Source organism: Rissa tridactyla, chromosome 3 (genome assembly GCF_028500815.1).
Source record: "Rissa tridactyla isolate bRisTri1 chromosome 3, bRisTri1.patW.cur.20221130, whole genome shotgun sequence".
Classification (NCBI taxonomy): domain Eukaryota; kingdom Metazoa; phylum Chordata; class Aves; order Charadriiformes; family Laridae; genus Rissa; species Rissa tridactyla.
In genome coordinates, this window is record NC_071468.1 from 40,428,967 (window position 1) to 40,447,370 (window position 18,404).

General features: G+C 39.1%; 1 protein-coding gene across 1 annotated transcript in view; it reads right to left on the reverse strand.

Moving 5' to 3' along the window:
• The window catches only part of KIF26B (kinesin family member 26B), a 295,671-nt gene that overhangs the window by 156,693 nt on the left and 120,574 nt on the right, over positions 1–18,404 (reverse strand). The gene's annotated exons all lie outside the window — the stretch shown is intronic.

An 18,404-nucleotide genomic window follows, 5' to 3' on the forward strand; every position in this document is an offset into this window, starting at 1 on the left:
TGGCCAGAAGACAACAATTTCTCAGGAGCTGTATCTTTCCTGGTGGGAAGGGAGTGAGAATCAGAACATCCCCTGCACATTTCCAGAGATCATACGCATTACCGAGAATACCAGACTAGTCCTCACACAGCTGAGCACAGCTCATCTGCTGATTCACCTGACCACAAAGCCAGGTAGGTCTCCCTGACCCAGCAGTTCATCTCTCCAGCTGTCTCAGCCCTTTGTGGTGGCATTGAGACCAGGGGCCTGGTGGGAGCACTCTGTGCTCCTTCACTTCTTCCTGAGAAACCAGGTCATAGGAGATGGTGCCAGCCAGGTCTCATGGGAACAGCTGCAACTTACAAGGGTCTGCAACATCAACTTTGAAGCAACAGACTGAAGAAAGAGAAGCATTTTTCCCTTAACAGGGACATTCTAAATAATATTATCCTCACTATCATCCAGAATAAAATTCCAGCTTAAGGTGGGACACTATCTAAAAACTTATGAGCTCATAAAGATGTAAAAGCAAGCGCTGGCAGACAGCAACCTCCCCAAACTAGAGAGGAAGAGAATCAAGTGTGAATAGGGAAATTCTGTGAGCACTTCACCACTTTGCATTTATTTTCCCGTGCTTGCTAGGCCAGAAGGTATCGGGTAAAACTAGGCAGATCTAGCTGGTCAAGAGATACTTACTGACCAAGTTAAACAATCTCCTACTCTGATACCCATACTAAGGAGGAAAGTCTGACATCAACTTATAGACAAGTAAGTATTTGCATGCTCCAGTATTGTCTTTGTGTCTCCAACTATGTGGGTGTGGAGGGAATTTGCTGGTTGCAAACAGACACATAAAGAGGAAATGCTTAACTTAAAAACCATAATTAGCACTTGCTGCTGTTTTTCTGTGGCTTGTGTGCAAAATGAATTGTGCCTGGGCTGAATTTCCTGACTCCTTTCTATTCCCCCTTTCACTAGTAGCTGAAGCAATAGGAAAACTAGAGCAGTACTAGTTAGTTGCCAATGCAGTAAGGCTCATGGAGATGAAAGTCACTCCTCTATTCATCTCTGCTAACCCTCCATAGTGGGAGTCAAAGAAGTTTGAAATTATACTAGTTCCAGAGTAAAAATAAAGAATGTTGATCAAACTGAGAAGTCCAACAAAAATTACACTTCAGACAGGCCTAATTATTGGCCTGTTTCTCATATGCTGCAGACACAAGATTGGCATGTGCTCCAAGAACCTGATAGATGCTTACAGTCTGGTAATTTTTGCAGGCAATGCAGCAATTCCTCCCCTCCCCTGTATTAATCGGATCCTCAGCAAATCAGTGATAGAGAAATCTTCTTGCAGCCTGCTCTGTGATTTTGCAGCCCCTTTTCAGCCCCATACCAGATGCAGCTCTGGGTTTTCGTCTTCTAACCCTAATGCTAGTCCTTGTCTAAGCTTCAGCTCCCCTCAGCACCGTGGCCCACATAAACAAGCTCACAAGGGAGAAACCTTTTCACAGGCTGTACTGTTGTTTTGCATCCCCTTTCCAGCCTCACACCCTGCAGGTCTGGTCTTTGCCCTTCTCTTAACCCCAGTCACACCCTGGGGTCTGTCATGGCCCTGAGAGCACCCACAGGCCTTACAGGTCCTGCCCAGCCCTGCCGGGGCTCCCCACACGTGCCCAGGGACCAGGACCCCACGTCAGCCCCCCGGGCCGTCAGTCCCTGTGCCAGCAATGCCGCAGTTGATACTGTCTCCAGCTCCTCACAGCCCTGCCCTGCCCAGCCATGGGCCCCACTGAGCCATCCCATTCCCACGGAGATGCCCGATGCCCAGAGCTGGGGCTGGCCTGGTGCCCCCCCCGATACTCCTGTGCGGGCAGTGGGCCAGGGTCTGGCTGCCCAGCCCTGCCCTGCCCCGCAATCACGGGGAGCCCCCCAGCCTTACAGCACCTGACAAGATGTTGGCATTGTCTGAGCCTCCATAGGCTGCCTTAGCCCACAGCAGCAGCCCACACGAAAAATCTCTCCAGGGAAAAATCCTTTGGTGGTCTACATAATCATCTGATGCCCAAAACAGCAGTCTGCAATGATGGCTTTTTCCACAAAACATTGATATTTAATAGCTCCTGAGTATGTGAAACAGCAGCTCAGGCTGTCAATGCGGTTTGACTCCCAGTCAACGACTTTGCAAAGCAAATATGAATGAACCACTGTGGGTGTTCCATTGTATTACCCATATTCACTACGAGAAGAGCAGAGAAAACATTAGCTGTAGAAATTACTGCACCTAAAATCTGAAATCACACATCATCTTACCAAATACATAATCAGTTCAGTCTCTCCTGACTATCTATTGCTCAGGTGAAAGCAATGGAAAATATAGTCAGCTTCAGAGATTAAAACCTGAATCTTAAAGTTCAGATTTTGACTGTGATCTCTAAGACCAATCCAAGTAAAAGCCAAATTGCACAATAGTTAGATTACCTATATAAGCAGTTTATATTTCTAGAACAGTATCTCACTGAAGGCATATCTCCATGATCATCTTCTCTTCCAATGAGATAATGATCGCTTTGTCCACAGAGATGAACACCCAGGATGGTGAGGGGCTGGAGCATGTAATATATTAGGAGATGCTGAGACAGCTGAATTTACTTAGCCTTGAGTAGGTGAAGGGGAGCTCTTAGTCCTGTCTACAGCTGATGGAAAGGTTTAGAGAACATAAGGCCAGATTCGTTCTTGGAGATGCACGGGGGCAGAAGGAAAGGCAAAAGATACAAACTGCAACATGGGAAATTCAATTTAATTTTTTTCCCCACCATGAGCATGGCCAATCACTGGAACAGGGACTCAGAAGTTGTAGGAACTCCATCCAGAGGTATTCAAATCACCATGAGACATGACCCTGAGCAACCTGATGTAACTGGACCTGTTCTGTGATTTCACAAACATTAGCTTTTAAGAGGCATACAAAAATACTACTAGAGCATATTTGAGTATAAGGCTTTAAACATTTGTGTGTTTGACAAATACAAAGCCAGCAAGGGATAAAACCAGATTCTGCTGTAAATTAAAGAGGAATTTTGTTTCCATGAACATCTGGGATATGTGTGTGCAAGTGCCATACTGCTAAACAAAAAGCTGGCATGAAGAAAAAGAAAAGTATCTGATTTAGTTTAGGATGTTGTCCCTTGGAGCTAACATATTATATAATGTGTTTGGGGTTTAAGTGTACTTATTTGTAAGGAATTAAAAATAAACAGAACTTTCAAAGTACAAGAATAGTGCTTTATGACAGAACCAGAGATAAAATCTGAATCAGAACACAGCTATAAAATCTGCTTCCAGGAAGTACTGAAAAAGTTGTAATCACTTCACAGGTAAAATGTCAGAAGTTACCCAAATGTGCAGTGGTAGCCACTGTTACTTCAGCTCATAAGCGCTTCAATAATTTTTGAAAATGGGACCAAGGCTCCTGAATCATTCCCATGACAGTGCTCTCGGAAACCTGGTCTCTTCAGCAATTTTGAAATTTTTATTCTAGGAATACATGGTTCTTGTGTTCACAATGTACTTGTTATTTTTAATGGAAATTAAACCTGAAACTTTCAGTCTGAACACACTCTTCAGATTCAGGTGTAAACTTCAGCTTAAATCCATGCCATCCTTAGGCGTGGCAATTTCTTAGCAACTCTACTAATGAGAAAGTCAAAACTTCAGCTTAGGTACCTAATTTCAATACACAAGAGTACAGGAAGATTGAGGCACTTGGCTCAAAATCACCCCAGCTTGGCATGGTGCAAACATATAAACTGACCCATAGGAAGTGCTGAAGACAGACATTTCTGAAATAATGTCTTTCCTAGACCACAGCCCTTTTGCATCACAGAACTAGGCACCCGTGTGAAAAAGGGAGTCACAGCCCCAAATTTCTTTCTAGGTGTAGTCACACACAATGGCTGGCACCTCTCCTCTCTTGTAGATGCAGCTGCTGGAGGGAGAGATGGGCAGCTACAGCACTTGCCCAGCCCCTCTCTCCAGGTCTAGGAAAGGGCTTGCTCCCTCTCACTCACTGCCAGCGGCCCTGTGGATCCCACAGTCCACTGTACACAGTGGAGCATCCTCAGCTGACATTATTCAAGCAAGGACCTATTCCACCCTTGTGTATAAAAGGCATTCCTTTGGGTTGCATGAGCTGTCATTTTTGACTCTCTTCAGGTTCAGGGCTGCCTACAACCCAGTTCTCCAGTTTCATGGAGAAATGCACTAACCTCTAGGTTACTATATAAAAGCCAGGCGTGTTCACAGAGCACAAAGGTGATTCCCTAAGGATACGTGCTATCACCTCTTCTGCATATATGTGCATAAGCAGGTGCCCTGGGATGAAGATAAGCTTCATTCAAGTTGTACTTAAATGCATTTTGTGTTTGACTCTTACTGAGGTTGACTCCATCTCCAGCCATAAGGGAAGCAAAATTTTTAGGTATCCTCTCCATTTGCTCCATCATACTGCTTGCTAAGCAAAAACAATATGCTGAGCACCTAAGCCAGAAAATCAGTGGTGCTGATCCTTCCGTGCCCATGTTCAAGGCATCCTGAAGGTTCTGCTTTCTGTGATACCAGATGTCAATAATGTGTAACAAACTCTTACCGTGATGTAATATAATTACACATAAGATAACCATGTGACTACTCCTTACACGCAAATCCTGTTTGTAGAAAGGATAAGGCATTGGAATGACAAATGTGATGAACTAGAAATAACGGAGGCAAATTCTCCTTGTCTTTGTCAATCCACAGTTACTAAATCCAATGTGATGTTTCATAAAAGGCCCTTTTTATTTCCTGCTCAAATTTGTTGACATTTAGTTTACTGATCCCATTGTTTGAACCTTCTGTGAAAGATATAGCCTCTGTGAAAACCCACAGACTCCATTTGGTTTAGGTATGCCTTGCTTACTGTCTCTGACTGATTAATCTTATTGACTCAGGTGTTGCTAGCTTATCAGTCCACTCTTCACAGGTGAACAAAAGAAATTCATTTTTCAGCAAGGGCTGCTTTTATTGCTTATGTTAATCAAACTTCACTGATTCAGATTTCGCCTCCTCCCAGCAAACCCCGACATCTTTCCAGCTTGCAGACAATTACATTACGTACTGAGCACTTGTCTGAAGCGTTTATCTGTGTTGTAGAGCTTCTCTGCAGCAGACAGCATGTTGGTGCCTGTGGATTCTCTGAATTCCCAGAGATGGGAACCAGATGCTACCATAACTATGCATGCAAAAAAATAGTCTCTCTCTAATAAAAAAAAGCCCTTGAAGGACTTTATTCAGATTTTATGAGCCATCAAGTGGAACAGCTGGGATTTTTTTTTTGGTTGGGATTTTTTGGGGTTTGTGTGGTTTTGGTTTTTTTTGCATTGGTTTCATCCCAGTAATTTTAAAGCACAGACATTTGCCCCAAAGCCTTTGCCTTCAGATACAATATGGTTTTTATTTCAGTTTCGGCTGCTAACTTCTCCTTTTAATTTATATGTCAAAATATTAGGATCCTCTTTTCTCAGTCATATGATTTTTACTGATCTACTTGTGTCAGCAATGAATGCCCATCACCTTTGCTGATTGTCATCCTCAATCGAAGAGGCAAAGGAAGAAGTAAAACATTTAAAACTTTAGGAAGGTTTTTTTGTTTTGGTTTGGTTTTTTTAATCATTTTTATTTTGGTTTTTGGTAATATATACTGATGTACTTTCTGAAACAGACAAGAAATGGATGGAATCCCAAAAGAACATGAAAACAACGCACCACTAAAGCAGATGTGTGCCCAGAGAAACTATGAAAAAACAGATTCCCACATCTTGTTGCATAAAAAGGCAAAAATGAAAATTCCTGATACTGGAAGTATAAAAAAAAAAGAAAAAAGAAGAAAGAAAAACAAACTCACAGGACAAAACCTCTGAAGTACATCTACAAAAGCCACATAAATTAAAAGACTTACTTGTTAATCTCTCCCAGCTAAATTAAGAAAATAAATAGTTTACTCCTTTGTTGCAGTTTTTAACTTGTGCGTTGCTGTCTGAAAGAGGAACAGAAATACTATTCCTTGTTGCTGCACCTTCACACACAATTGAGTATGTCTTCCCAGATTGTTAAGTGAGACTATTATGACTCTCTAACGTACCTTCACGCATAGCAAGTGATGGATATTCCCTACATTAAATCTCTTAAAGCCCCCCAAACTATGGTTAACTACAGCCTTTTTTTGTTTAAATATCAATTTTAATTTAAAAAGTATACACTAAAAGAGAACTCTTCTTCATTTCAGCAGGTCATTGCCCTTTCCTAAACATGCTTCCTAAACACGCAGACTTCATTATGATTCTGAGTTTGTCTAGATTCAACTTCCTGCCATTACATCTTGACATGCTTTTGTCTGCTAGACTGAAGAGTCCTCTAGTATCACGTTTCTGTTCCCTGCAGAGGTTCCCTGCACACTGTCAACACATCTCTCTCTAAATCTGTTTGATAAACTTAAGTCAAGCTGTTGGAATGCACGTTTTCCAAACTTTTAATCATCTTAGTGTCTCTTCTCTGAGGCTTCTTTATTTTTTCAGCACCTTTCTTGACTGTGGACATCAGAACTGGACAGAGTATTCTAGCAGTGGCCATATCTATTCCTAATGCAGAGTTAAAGTAACTTCCCTGTCTCTCTTCATATGTTCTTGTTCTTACAGATATTCAAGAGTTGCATTAGCTCTCCTCGCCACAGTGCCCCACTCTGTGCCCATATGCAACTAATTAACCAAAACACACAGCTCCTTTCCATTAAGCGCTTCTCTTAAGCCCCTATTCTGTAAGCATGGTCTACATTCTTTACTATTGGATTTATGATATTACATTTGACACCAATGTAACACCTATTGTTGGCCGAAATAACTAAGCGATCTGTTACTAACAACCTTTCCAACACCACCTGAAAGGTTTGACAATATTTTTCCAGTTAGTGCCCTATGGCATTCTGTATCTCTACAGAATCCCAACAGGAGCAGTCATTTAACATAATACATAATTTCATGTAGTTTAGTCTGTTTAATGCATTCCCAATTTGTTTCACATTGCTGTAATGTATTAATCAAGAATTCAGAGTGTTAACCCAAATAGCTCAGTGAAATCCACATAGATTGTATTGTATGTATATAAAATTGTACTTTATTAACTAAACGTGTAATCACCTCAGGAAAAACATTTCAAACCAGTACGACCAACACCTGTTATCCATAATCCTAAACTCATTGGCAACTCATTTTAATTTTTTAAACTAATTTTAGATTTTTTTTAATTGTATTTTCCTGTTTGCCCTGGATCAATGTCATGTCCAGTATTGTCCCTGGAGACTTGGATTGTTCCACTAAACCCTCCTTAAATAGTGGCATATTAGCTCTCTGGTGCTCTCAGAATTCCATGACTTAATGAAATACGTCTGTTTCCTTTCGAGTTTTATTTTGTTTTCCTTCCTTCTAGTCCCCTTCCCATGCATAACTTGATTCAGAAGATATAAGTAGTCCTCATTCCTATCAGTTCTTAACTTTATTTCATGAGTTTTGTAATACAGAATGTTTCTCTTCAACTTGTGGAATCATAGGATTATTTTTCTCAGTTTTCATTACACAAGTCCACTTCTGACCTCCATGCATGCAGAGAGAAGTAAAAAAACAAACACCAAGAATCTGAGCGTATGAAACCTAAAGACTCTTAACAACTCAAAGACCCAAGAAATTATCTTTTGTTTTATCCCGTGATGATTTGTGTCTCACTCATGACAAGCAACAGTTGAGGTCTACAGAAATGCTACTGCGCAGTGTCCTATGGAGAAAATCAAAATAAATCAGAATAAGCAAGTTTAAACAGGAAGTCCAAGGCTAATTAACTGACCTGAACTAAAGGTCACAGGGCCCTTGGGAATCTCTGAACAGTGCTATCTTGCACATTTTTGAAATATATAGTTGGACATAACTCAGACATCTTTCACCTTGCACAACTACTCAGATATTTCCACAAGATCACATAGCTGAATTAAAGTAGTTCTGTCTTAATAAAAGGTTGATGCTGCTGTGGGAAGGGACAAATATGGTGGAAGATGAGAGCTGGAAAAGGAATAGCTATTGCAATGAGAAACCTTAGATTCATACTAACTTGTTTCTCTTTCAGTAATAAAAAGCAAAAGCAGAAACAGGCAACTTTGAACTTTCATATAGTGTTGATATGCTCCATCCTGGACAGGTTAGTAACTCCGCTTGCTTACAGATGGCTTGAACAAGAGACACAATGCTGTCCAATTTTTCTCTATGTACATTTCCTTTCTAATGAAAGGCTGACTAATTTCTCCCTGTATTTGCATACAAAGAGGTATTGAGAAAAGGAACAGAAATAATTTCTGCTAATATTGTCTTTTCTGTCTTTGCCTAGATTTCCACAGTTTTCACTTATTCAGCATTCTTTCTTAGATTCAAAGAGTTTTGCTGTAATTCTCACAACAGAGTAACTAGCTTGGTTCCTTTCTCTCATAGTTGTTGGGATAATGAAACCAAAGACTGCCTCACTCGTTAGCCTGGTTATTCAAAGAAATAAGGATGACTAATATCCAATCTAAGTGAATCTCTTTGACTATACCCTAAAAGGACATTTGAATCCATTGACCAATTTTAACCACAAGAACAGATATCTTAAAGAAACGGAGTCTCTATTGATTTCCTGAAAATAGAAAGATGAATAGAAGAGGCAGACTCTGTCAACACTTTGACTGAAGAAATTGTTGCCAATTCTTTATTAGACAACAGCAAATACACTTAGGAGAAAGCCTCTAGAATTCTCCAGTCATAAAAAACCTCTGAAACTACACCCCAGTCATGAAATCTCAAGAAATGGATTCACAGGAAAAATTGTGTCTGTTAGCTGCAATGTTCCTGTAATCACTTGTTTCCTAAATGTGTACATTGATTTTTTGTTTTCTCCTTTAACAAGTCTGTCTCCTGAAAGGCCGCTAGTAGTGTCAAATCAAGAAGCGTGGTAGAAAGCTCTGGAGCCCATGTCCTGTGTGCATGTAATCCTGAGCTTGAGTTATTCAGAAGAGACCAAAGCAATATATTGACTGACATATGCCAATGGACAACAGCTGTAAGATGGGCGTTATGTTCAATCGACAGCTGACCAAAGAGGTGAGGTTCTAAATCTCTATTTGCTACAATCCACCTAGTCACGTATACAGGTGTACTGTGGTTTTATATTTTATAGTCTTATATTTTATAATCACATCACAGGGACGCATATATACAAGCCCAACTGGCAGTTGTCTACCTAACATTAGATTATTTGTCAATAAACAAGTACTTCAACATTTCAACCCATTTTCTTGTTAAAGTTTGTATTCTATGAGCAAGGAAAACTGAAATGGTCTGTATGCATTAGTAATCAGAAGGAAAAGCCATTCACTGGTTGAATAGATTGCTCTCAAGGTTAAGAAAACACTGACTCTGAGCAGGTGGTGGAGAACTCTACAGACAGGGTAAATCACAGCTGGAATTTCAAGGCTGCTGGGGAAGCACTATAACAGTACATCTTGTAACAGGAAAGCAGTAATCAGAATAAAAAGTTTGCCACTCAACTTCCAGGAGTTTAGGAAAAAGTCTTGTTACTATGGATTTATGAAGGTTAGTTTGATGGTGTTAAGAACAGAGGGAAAAAACAACTGGTGGTGCATATGATTTTCTGCTATAGACAGTGCAACTACATCAATTCATCTTTCTCTCTCTGCAAGCCGAGATAGAGACACTATAAATCAGAACTCTTATGTCAAGGTTTAAGGGAAGCAAGAAATATGCAAAACAGTAAATCAACATGAGGTTGCCTATACTATAGTTGGCAGTCACAACTAGACTAGAAGTCAGAAGATTAATGCTGTCCATTTTTATTTCCACTGCTCTAAGAGTAAAACGCAAGATTAAACACCAGGAGTCTTTGGTAACAGGTGCTCAGGGATTACTGCATATGCTGCTAGCAATTTTTCTCAATGTACATGTCAGGTGCAGGGAAAGGCAGTGCCGAGGGAAGGAAATAGCCTCAGTTCCTTTTAAGTTTTCCTAAATCACTGGGGAGCAGTTGTTCATGTAGCAAGTACTCTGGCACCCTAAAAGCCCTCTTAGAAATTAGAAGGCCAAACCTATCCTTAGTTAAGCTCCCCCTGTGCAATCTATTGAAATCAGCAGGAAATCACAAGATGTGGCGAGAAGTAGAAAATAAGTTACCTCTGTTTTTGCATAGTGTATGGAGAGCTGCAGGAGTTCAGCTTCCATACACCCAGGTACTATTGTACCGAATGCTCAAAATCATCTAAGAGAATTAGGAATACAAATCCATGAAAAATTGCCTCCTTCCTTAGTAAACCACTAAAATAATTAGTGCCTCAGTGCCATATCACCGGCATCCAATATTCTTCTCCACAATGCAAAGCACTTATCGGTACACAACATCTAAGACATGAGAGTTGCAGCAAGAACAGGGCCGGCACAGTCATTTACAGGTCAAAAGCTTTTTATCTGTAAAATAGCAGCAATCAGTGAGGTACAAATAGAGAAAGCAAACTTTAAGCTAAGGTAACATCTCAGAAACATCAGACAAAGGCCATTGCCAATTACTGAAGGCAGGAAGTGTCTTCATTACCTCCTTCTGCCTCAACAGAAGCTACGTAACACTTAGAGCTTCTACAAAGCATGTACACTATATGAAGTAGATTAAGTAGGTGTTTGCATAACTGGCCCTTTTCATTGTAATATAATCAGTTATTGACTTTAGCATCTGAGACAGATGGACAGTGTTTGCTTACTAGCTAACGAGTCCCTACTTACCATAAATTTTCATGGAATTGTAATTGAGAAAATAAGCAGTCAGAAAAAAGGAGGGAAAAACTTATATAAATGTATTGTATTCCCAGATGAATTTTTTAAATTTAAAAATTGAACATAACTGATCATATAAAAAGTAATAGCACAAATGAATTCCAGACACAAGTTCACCAGCTTGTGTACATAAGAAAGTAAAAACAAAAATGATGCAAAGAACTCACACATTTACAGAAACAAAAAGTTGTAACTAAATACCAGATTCTTATAGGAATCAGAAAAACTTTAAGGTTGTGGTTTTCAGGCAATATATATTAGAAACAATTAATGTAATGAATTACACTTACAAGACAACATCCATTTTAAAATAATCTCTTAAGCAGAAAAACTTTAATGGTATGTGACCTTTGCTTTACAGAACCAGACATTCATAAGATGGAATTGGGGATTGCATCACAGAGAAACAACATCTTATCTCAAAACTTGCCAAAGAAAAAGGGAGGAAAGGGGAGCTTTGCTTAGAAAATTATCAAGATTTCTCAAGACTGTGAAAGGCTAGTTACACAAGGGACTCCAAATCTTGATGACCATTTCAATAATGACGTTATTCAGTGATTGACATTACCATCAATACAAAACATACCATACGTGGGGCAAGTGCAGATCCAAAAACACTCACCTTGTGCAGTGCACAGAAGCAGGTGTAGCATGTTTCAATACAGACATAACATCAAAGTAACATACCTTTTGTGTATTGGAATTTTAATTTCTCTCTTCAATGGTCAATAAGTTGTTCCTGGATGGTAATCTTTTACTTTAAATGGTTCTAAATAATTCATTTTAAAATATGCTTAGTCCTGAAAACTGTACTTGTTAACTTAAGGTAAACGTCCCTGTACATCTGAAGTAGATTACTTTGATACTAGGAACATGAGGAGGTTTTACATCCTTTTTATCAGTTACATGCTTTGAGGCTAAGCAGATGGCATGTCCCTGCAACTATAGTATTCCACAATAATCTAAGGGTAATTTTAGCTTATTTCTTTTTATAGGTCCATGGATCACTCCCAAAATCCTGTTTAAAAATCAAGGTCCATTATCTGTATTTTAAGCTGTAAATGAAAGCTATTAATCTGCAGCCAACATATAGTGGATCTAGTTGGCATGAAGGTTCTAATTATTTCTGTTTACAGCCCAATGCCAAATTAAACATATCACAACTAGATTTCCAACTGAGGTCTGAAAGTGTATACACTTTGTTAAGTTTTTGTTTGTGTAAGAGCAGCATGCAAGCATCCAAAGATTCAGACACCATGGTTTCACCCATATACCCTACACAATTCCTGCTGGAAATTTACCTAGTCTGGAATCCTGTTGCTAAACTTTTTTGTAACCAAAAGATAAACTGATTCAAACAAAAATGCCATGGAGAATGTGTCAACTTTGAAAAAAAAAAAACGAACCAAAACAAAAAAAAAACATCACCAACAATGGAAATTGTTTGGGACCCAAGATAGAACTACCATGCAAAATTAGAGACCATTCAAATACCTTTGTTTGCCCTCATCTAGGTGTGCCACCTAAGTCCTGATATTTTTTATTGTGTATCAGATCATTGCCTCCACCACTAGGCACTGGCTATTCCTGTATGTAGCTCACACAGTCTTTCCTGCCAGGACATTTTTATTATGTTTACATCGAACCATAGAAAAAGAATATTTGTGCCCCAACTGCCAGCCTTCTTTGGCTTCAGGAGAGTCAAGATTCCCTTTTGATTGGCATGTACTTTATACACATGAAATAACACCAGTAACAGGATGTAGAAATGGCCTGTCAGTTAGGGCTCTCACAGCAATGGGGAGCACAGAAAAGCAATGACTACGAACACAGATCTCCTACATGTCTGATGAATGTTGAACAAGTATGGAAAAGTTTTGCACTCAAACCTAAGTGTCCGTGTCAAATATTTGTTTCACAGTCTTTCAGGTTGACTGAGATCATTGTGATTGAAATTTCCTCCACTAGTCATCCTCAAGACAGGCTTTGAAGGTAGAAATATTTGTGAAAATGATTTACAGATGTTTTAAAACTTGCTGGCATTCCTATTGAAAGACCGTCTGTGGATCTTTTATCTTAATATTCTTCTTTTTATGTATTTCTTATGCAGTATATGATAAGGATGAGAGAAAAGAGTAGAAATTCTGTTCAGACTTGTTAATATATAGTTCTTCAAAATATCTGAGAGACTGACCACATTAAATTCAGCTAATGAAAGAAAATCCTGTTGGGTTCTGCAAAGTTTAAGACAGCAAGAAACCAAAATATGTTTTCACCTAAGTCTCAGAAAATAATTTTCTCTTAGGCATGTTGAGGTCACCACTATTTGACATCGAGGACTTCTCAAGCAGTGCCTAAACCAGTGAACCACTGCAAGGCTTGAAAAAGCAGTTGGGTCCACCACTCTTCAGCACGAAGAAACATTGTCCTCTGAGTCACCTGCAGTTGTGACAATTTAAAAACATTAACTTCAACAGAACTTTCTTCGGAAAGGCACAGAGCATGAGACAAGCAGCTTTCACTCTCTAGCAATGTTCACAATGCTCTCTTGAGAGGTCTCTCAGGCCTTGGGAGCACCAACACCCTGGGTGTGCCCGCACAGCCAGCTGTGCACCTGCACAAGTTACAGGAGTATCAAGAGGAGATTCCTGACCTGGCTCCACATCAGCTAGTGTAATGCTTCAGCTATACCAGTTACAGTCGGACTACTAACACAAATCAAATGTTTCTCCCACAGAGCTTCCCAAGCCAAAGCTGGGCTCTGTGGCACAGGAATACCCACTACAAGCCATTTCTTTCCCTACTAGCTGTTTCTTTCGAGTTTTCGCTGCGCATGTCCCAGTAAAACCTCTGTTGCAATGCCAGGAAAAGTTCATTTTTGTGAACTTCCCCCAGACCTCCAAAAAATTCAAGCCAGGATCTCAAAATGGTGTGATTAAATTGAAACAATATACAGTCTTTAAGGAAAAGTCCCGGTGTTCCTGGATTCTAAGTCTTCGGGCTGTAAGAGTTTTCCCTATATGCAGAAAGATTGTGCAGACTGGGTCCTTACTTTAAGTTTCAACAAAAGTCACATAGTATTGCACCTATAAGGAAAAACAGCAAACTTCAAAAGTTGTGCAATGATAGTTTACCACTATGTATGCAAAAAACAGTGAGGCATAAGATTCTGGTGTCTCTGGAGTGCTAAGTCATCAAAACAGCACAACAGCTTTAACAAGAGCGTCCCACAAATAGCATCCTCATATAATCTTTGTAGTTCATGCAAAATGTACCAGACTTTTTAAAAATATTCAAAAAGGATTCTCAAGAGTGGAAGGGAAATCTGTGGAGCATTCAGCAACATTTTGAACACAACATTCACAATACCCCTCAAGCAGTAAGGCACTGCCTCACCTCCTCCTCCACTAGCTGCCAAACCACACAGGGATGGAGAATGAGTGTAGAAAGGGTCACCAGCAGTTTTCCCAAGAATGGAGGTAACTGTAACTAGAGCTTATCCCATGCTGAGTAGCTACATGTCAGTTACATATGAAGCTAAGGTTTTCTATTCTTATTTTGTCTCAAAATAAGAAGTTTTTTAAAAAAATCTGGACATTTCTGCATTTCATTTGAAAAGCATGCCTTGCTACATCTACAACAGTAGCATTGTGTGGCCCTGCTTAGTGTTTAAGCTGTATAAAGACATGGAATATGATCCCTAGAACAGATTTTTCAGGCTACTTTCAAGATTATCTGTATTCCCATTAGGCTCAATTAATCCAAATATGACTATATCTGATTTCAGACTGAGGCAGGCTTTTGTTCAAGATACACTGTTAGACTTCCTGACCAGCAACAGGAAATGACTTTCAAGACTACCATTTAAAAAAATCTGATTCTCAAAAAATTTTATGTTTTTTGAGTCCCAAAGTGAAATGGGCTTTTATACTTCTCCTTTGTCCTGATGCAATAAAAGTTTTTCCTCTCCAAGAAAGAAGCTTACTGTGCAGGGGAAACAAGGAACAATACCAAGATCCCCAAAACCTTTAGGTATAGTAAGGACAACTGAAAAGCTTTGGTCCAGTTTTGACTTCTAGTTCCTGCACTGTGCTATCACTCTTTGAGAGACTGTTGAAACTCTACAGACCAGTCACAACAGAGAAGTTTTATTCAGAAGGGCAGGTTTGTTTATGGAGTAGTCAGGCCAAAGCTGAAGTCAGAGCCCCAGAAGTTTTCTCCATGTAGAAACCAGCATAGATAGGAACAAGGTTGAGCACAATGCCCCTTGACCTGCTAGAGCTTCACAGAGACACCAGGGAGACAAGCAACAGAAGGTCCGTCCTTCAGATCTTTGTCTCCATCAGCACTGGCATATACTTCTCCCTTAGCTGGAGGTGGCACACTCCAACCTTGTCCTTGGAGGACACAAGGCAGGAGGCTAGTACACCTTAGACTGCAATGGCTCAAAAATGCAGTGCTCTTTATGATAAAGATCCAAACTGGCAGCAAAAGCTAACTCATGTAAAAATCCTAAAATGCTCTGCAACTTATTCTTTTTGTGTAAAGAATCTTACTATTATTTCACATTCACTAAATGAATTATTGTCATCACAAATATGTACTAGAAAGAGGGAAGATGATGCTAAATTAGCATGGATTAGAGGATATCTGAGACAAAAATGACTGATAGCCCTGAAGAGAAAGGCAAATTTGGTGCATGTCATTAAAAGTGTAATCGATTGATTTCAGTTTCTGTGTCAGAACCACCATTAGAAATTCATTATTCATACCTGTATCATCTAATATTCATAAGCCTACCAGTAGAGCACTTTGGACAGTTTTCACTGTTTCTTCCTTTAAAACATTCACATACTGTCCCATGGGAATCCTGACATATCATAAGTTCTCTTGCAGTGAAATCCCAACAAATGACAATTCACAGAAGTTGCAGCCCTTTTAGCTGGCTTGGAAACTTGTCAGCTATAGATCATGAAACATAACAGTCAAGTACTGATATAACTGATAAGTCTCTTGGCTTTTCAAAAGATTGAGAGTCACTATGGCCTTCAGACACTTCTCCGTGGCCCAATGCCAGCTGTAGGCCAGTCAAGTGAGTATCACTGTTGGACTAGAAGTGCCTGAAAACAGAAAAATTATGAGCTCCCAGTATTCCACTACTGATATTCCTCAAGTAATTACACGCAAAATTCCCATGGATGCTTTGACATTTCCTCTAGACTATAGCATTTTAGTTAATTGGGTTTTTTTCCTGAAGATGGATGACTTTTATATCTGAGCCTCACCTGAGGTTTGCTTTGCTTGTTAGGGAACTCAGAGTGAAATACTGTGGGGTGTTATTCAAATTTCAAAAGAATATTTTCTATTCTTCTACTTCAGATTCACATTCCCTGGCTGTGTAATAATTTCTTACTTGCTGACCATGAAAACATTGTATGTGACGCGCATTCGAAAAAAACAGGTAAGCTGGTAGTCACTACTCCATCTGCCGCTTACAAGCGGAAAAAACAAAAGTTTAAAATTCATGTGCCTGGTACAAATGACTGTTTCATATTGTAAACAGCACACCATGTTAATGAATTTGACAACTACTGCCTTCTACTTTGTATTTTATAATACACATACATGTGTGTTCTTACACTTCTTACTCCAACTTTACAAAGATGCAAATAGACACATAAGATGCAAAAGAAAAATTAATGAGATCCATGTTTTGAAAACAAGTTGTGGATTTTCTCGTTAAAAGGTCAAGCATTGAACAACTGAATTGGATACTTCCCTCTAGTGGGAGGTGTCCCTGCCCAGGGCAGGGGGTTTGGAACTAGATGATCTTTAAGGTCCCTTCCAACCCAAACCATTCTGTGATTCTGTGATTTGCTGCTTGAACTGTCAGCAGATGATATAACTTGAAGTTCAGAACAAAACTGACTTCTTATATAAGTGATATTAACCTAATTATGCTATAACCCAAACTAAACCAGGCATTTACGTCTTGCTAAGTACAGTTTAAAAATAAGCAGCCTAAACATGAGAACTCTGCTGGGCCAAGCACACCCAAGAATTCACACCATCAGCTAGAAACGAACAGAGTTCTACTTAAAACATTGTGATTTACACGAGGGATTTTGAGTAAATTTAATTAGTTTCCTACATTTCAGCAGAGTATATTAAGACCAAAATGAATTCTCTCAGCATAAAACAGTGAAACAATGAAAAACAAATGAGTTGAGCCATCTTCATAAATTAATTCATGCTAAAATATGTGCTAATCCCAATCTGCACTGCAGTTAGATATTACCATATGAGTTTATTCAGCAATTTTAATTTAAACTGCCTGCAGTTAAACAGAAAAGGGCAGCAAATCAAGACCACTGTCATCATTCACATTTGCTATTGCAGCATCACATCTGTAAAAAAATGGCAGAGCTGCCCCAAACTATGTTCACTGGGTCTTCTAAAATGCTACTCTTAATCCTTTTACATGATTCAGTTATTGTGTGACAGTGATTGAACATATGCAGCCTTCACATTTGTGAGGGAAAACAGAAGAGGAAAATCTTTCCAGATTTACAAAGTCCAATAACTTTATAAGCTTTTCATTTACCTTAAAAATATAATAGAATCATGTGGAATTAATAATAGTTGGCTCTCTAAAGGGTAGGAATTTAATCGGAATATGACTAAGGTGTTCACTCAAAAGTTCACCCCATATTTTGAAGTTCAGATCTCTCACTAGATTGGATTGGAAGTGCTGTAAAAATAGCTTATTCTCTTGTTATTTCATTACTTCCACAACTCTTCCCCAGCCAATCTTCTAATTATTGAAAAGCATTAAAAGACAAGGATTATTTCAACTTCTTCAGTTACATAAGGATTCAAGTAGGCTAAAAAGATTATGTTCTGCAAAGGGCATACTTCTCCACAGAAAAATATTTCTGTTGTTGATAGTGGATAATTCACTTATTAGCTGCTATGCCCATTTAACAAACAATTTTTATGAATAAATTAATAAAGACAGCCATAAGGTTTTTAATGAAACTTTATCAAGATTTTTTGAAACATTTTTGAAACCTTGTGGTTTTTGAAACATAAGGCTGAGTTTAGACCCTTAGGTAAATTCAACAGCATGACAGGAACAGAAACTGAAATCAGTAACCTTAACTTTCAGCCTGAAAGTGGAAATATTGGTAATTTCCCTAGATGGAAGTAAAATTCAATAAGGAAGCCTGAAAGTTGCCTGCAAAATAGAACTATCCACTTTCAGTTGGCTGTACAATTAATTGCCTATCTCAGAAAATTACTTGGATAGGCCCTTCTCATTCAGGGATACACCCTTCTAAAAATGTCACTAAAACAGGTATTATTCTGGGAGCACAATCACACTTTAACCCAAATCAAGAGTTAAAAAGATATTTTACAGAAGAGGGTAGAAGTATCATCCCCATCTTACATACAAATGCACACAGATGGATTATACAA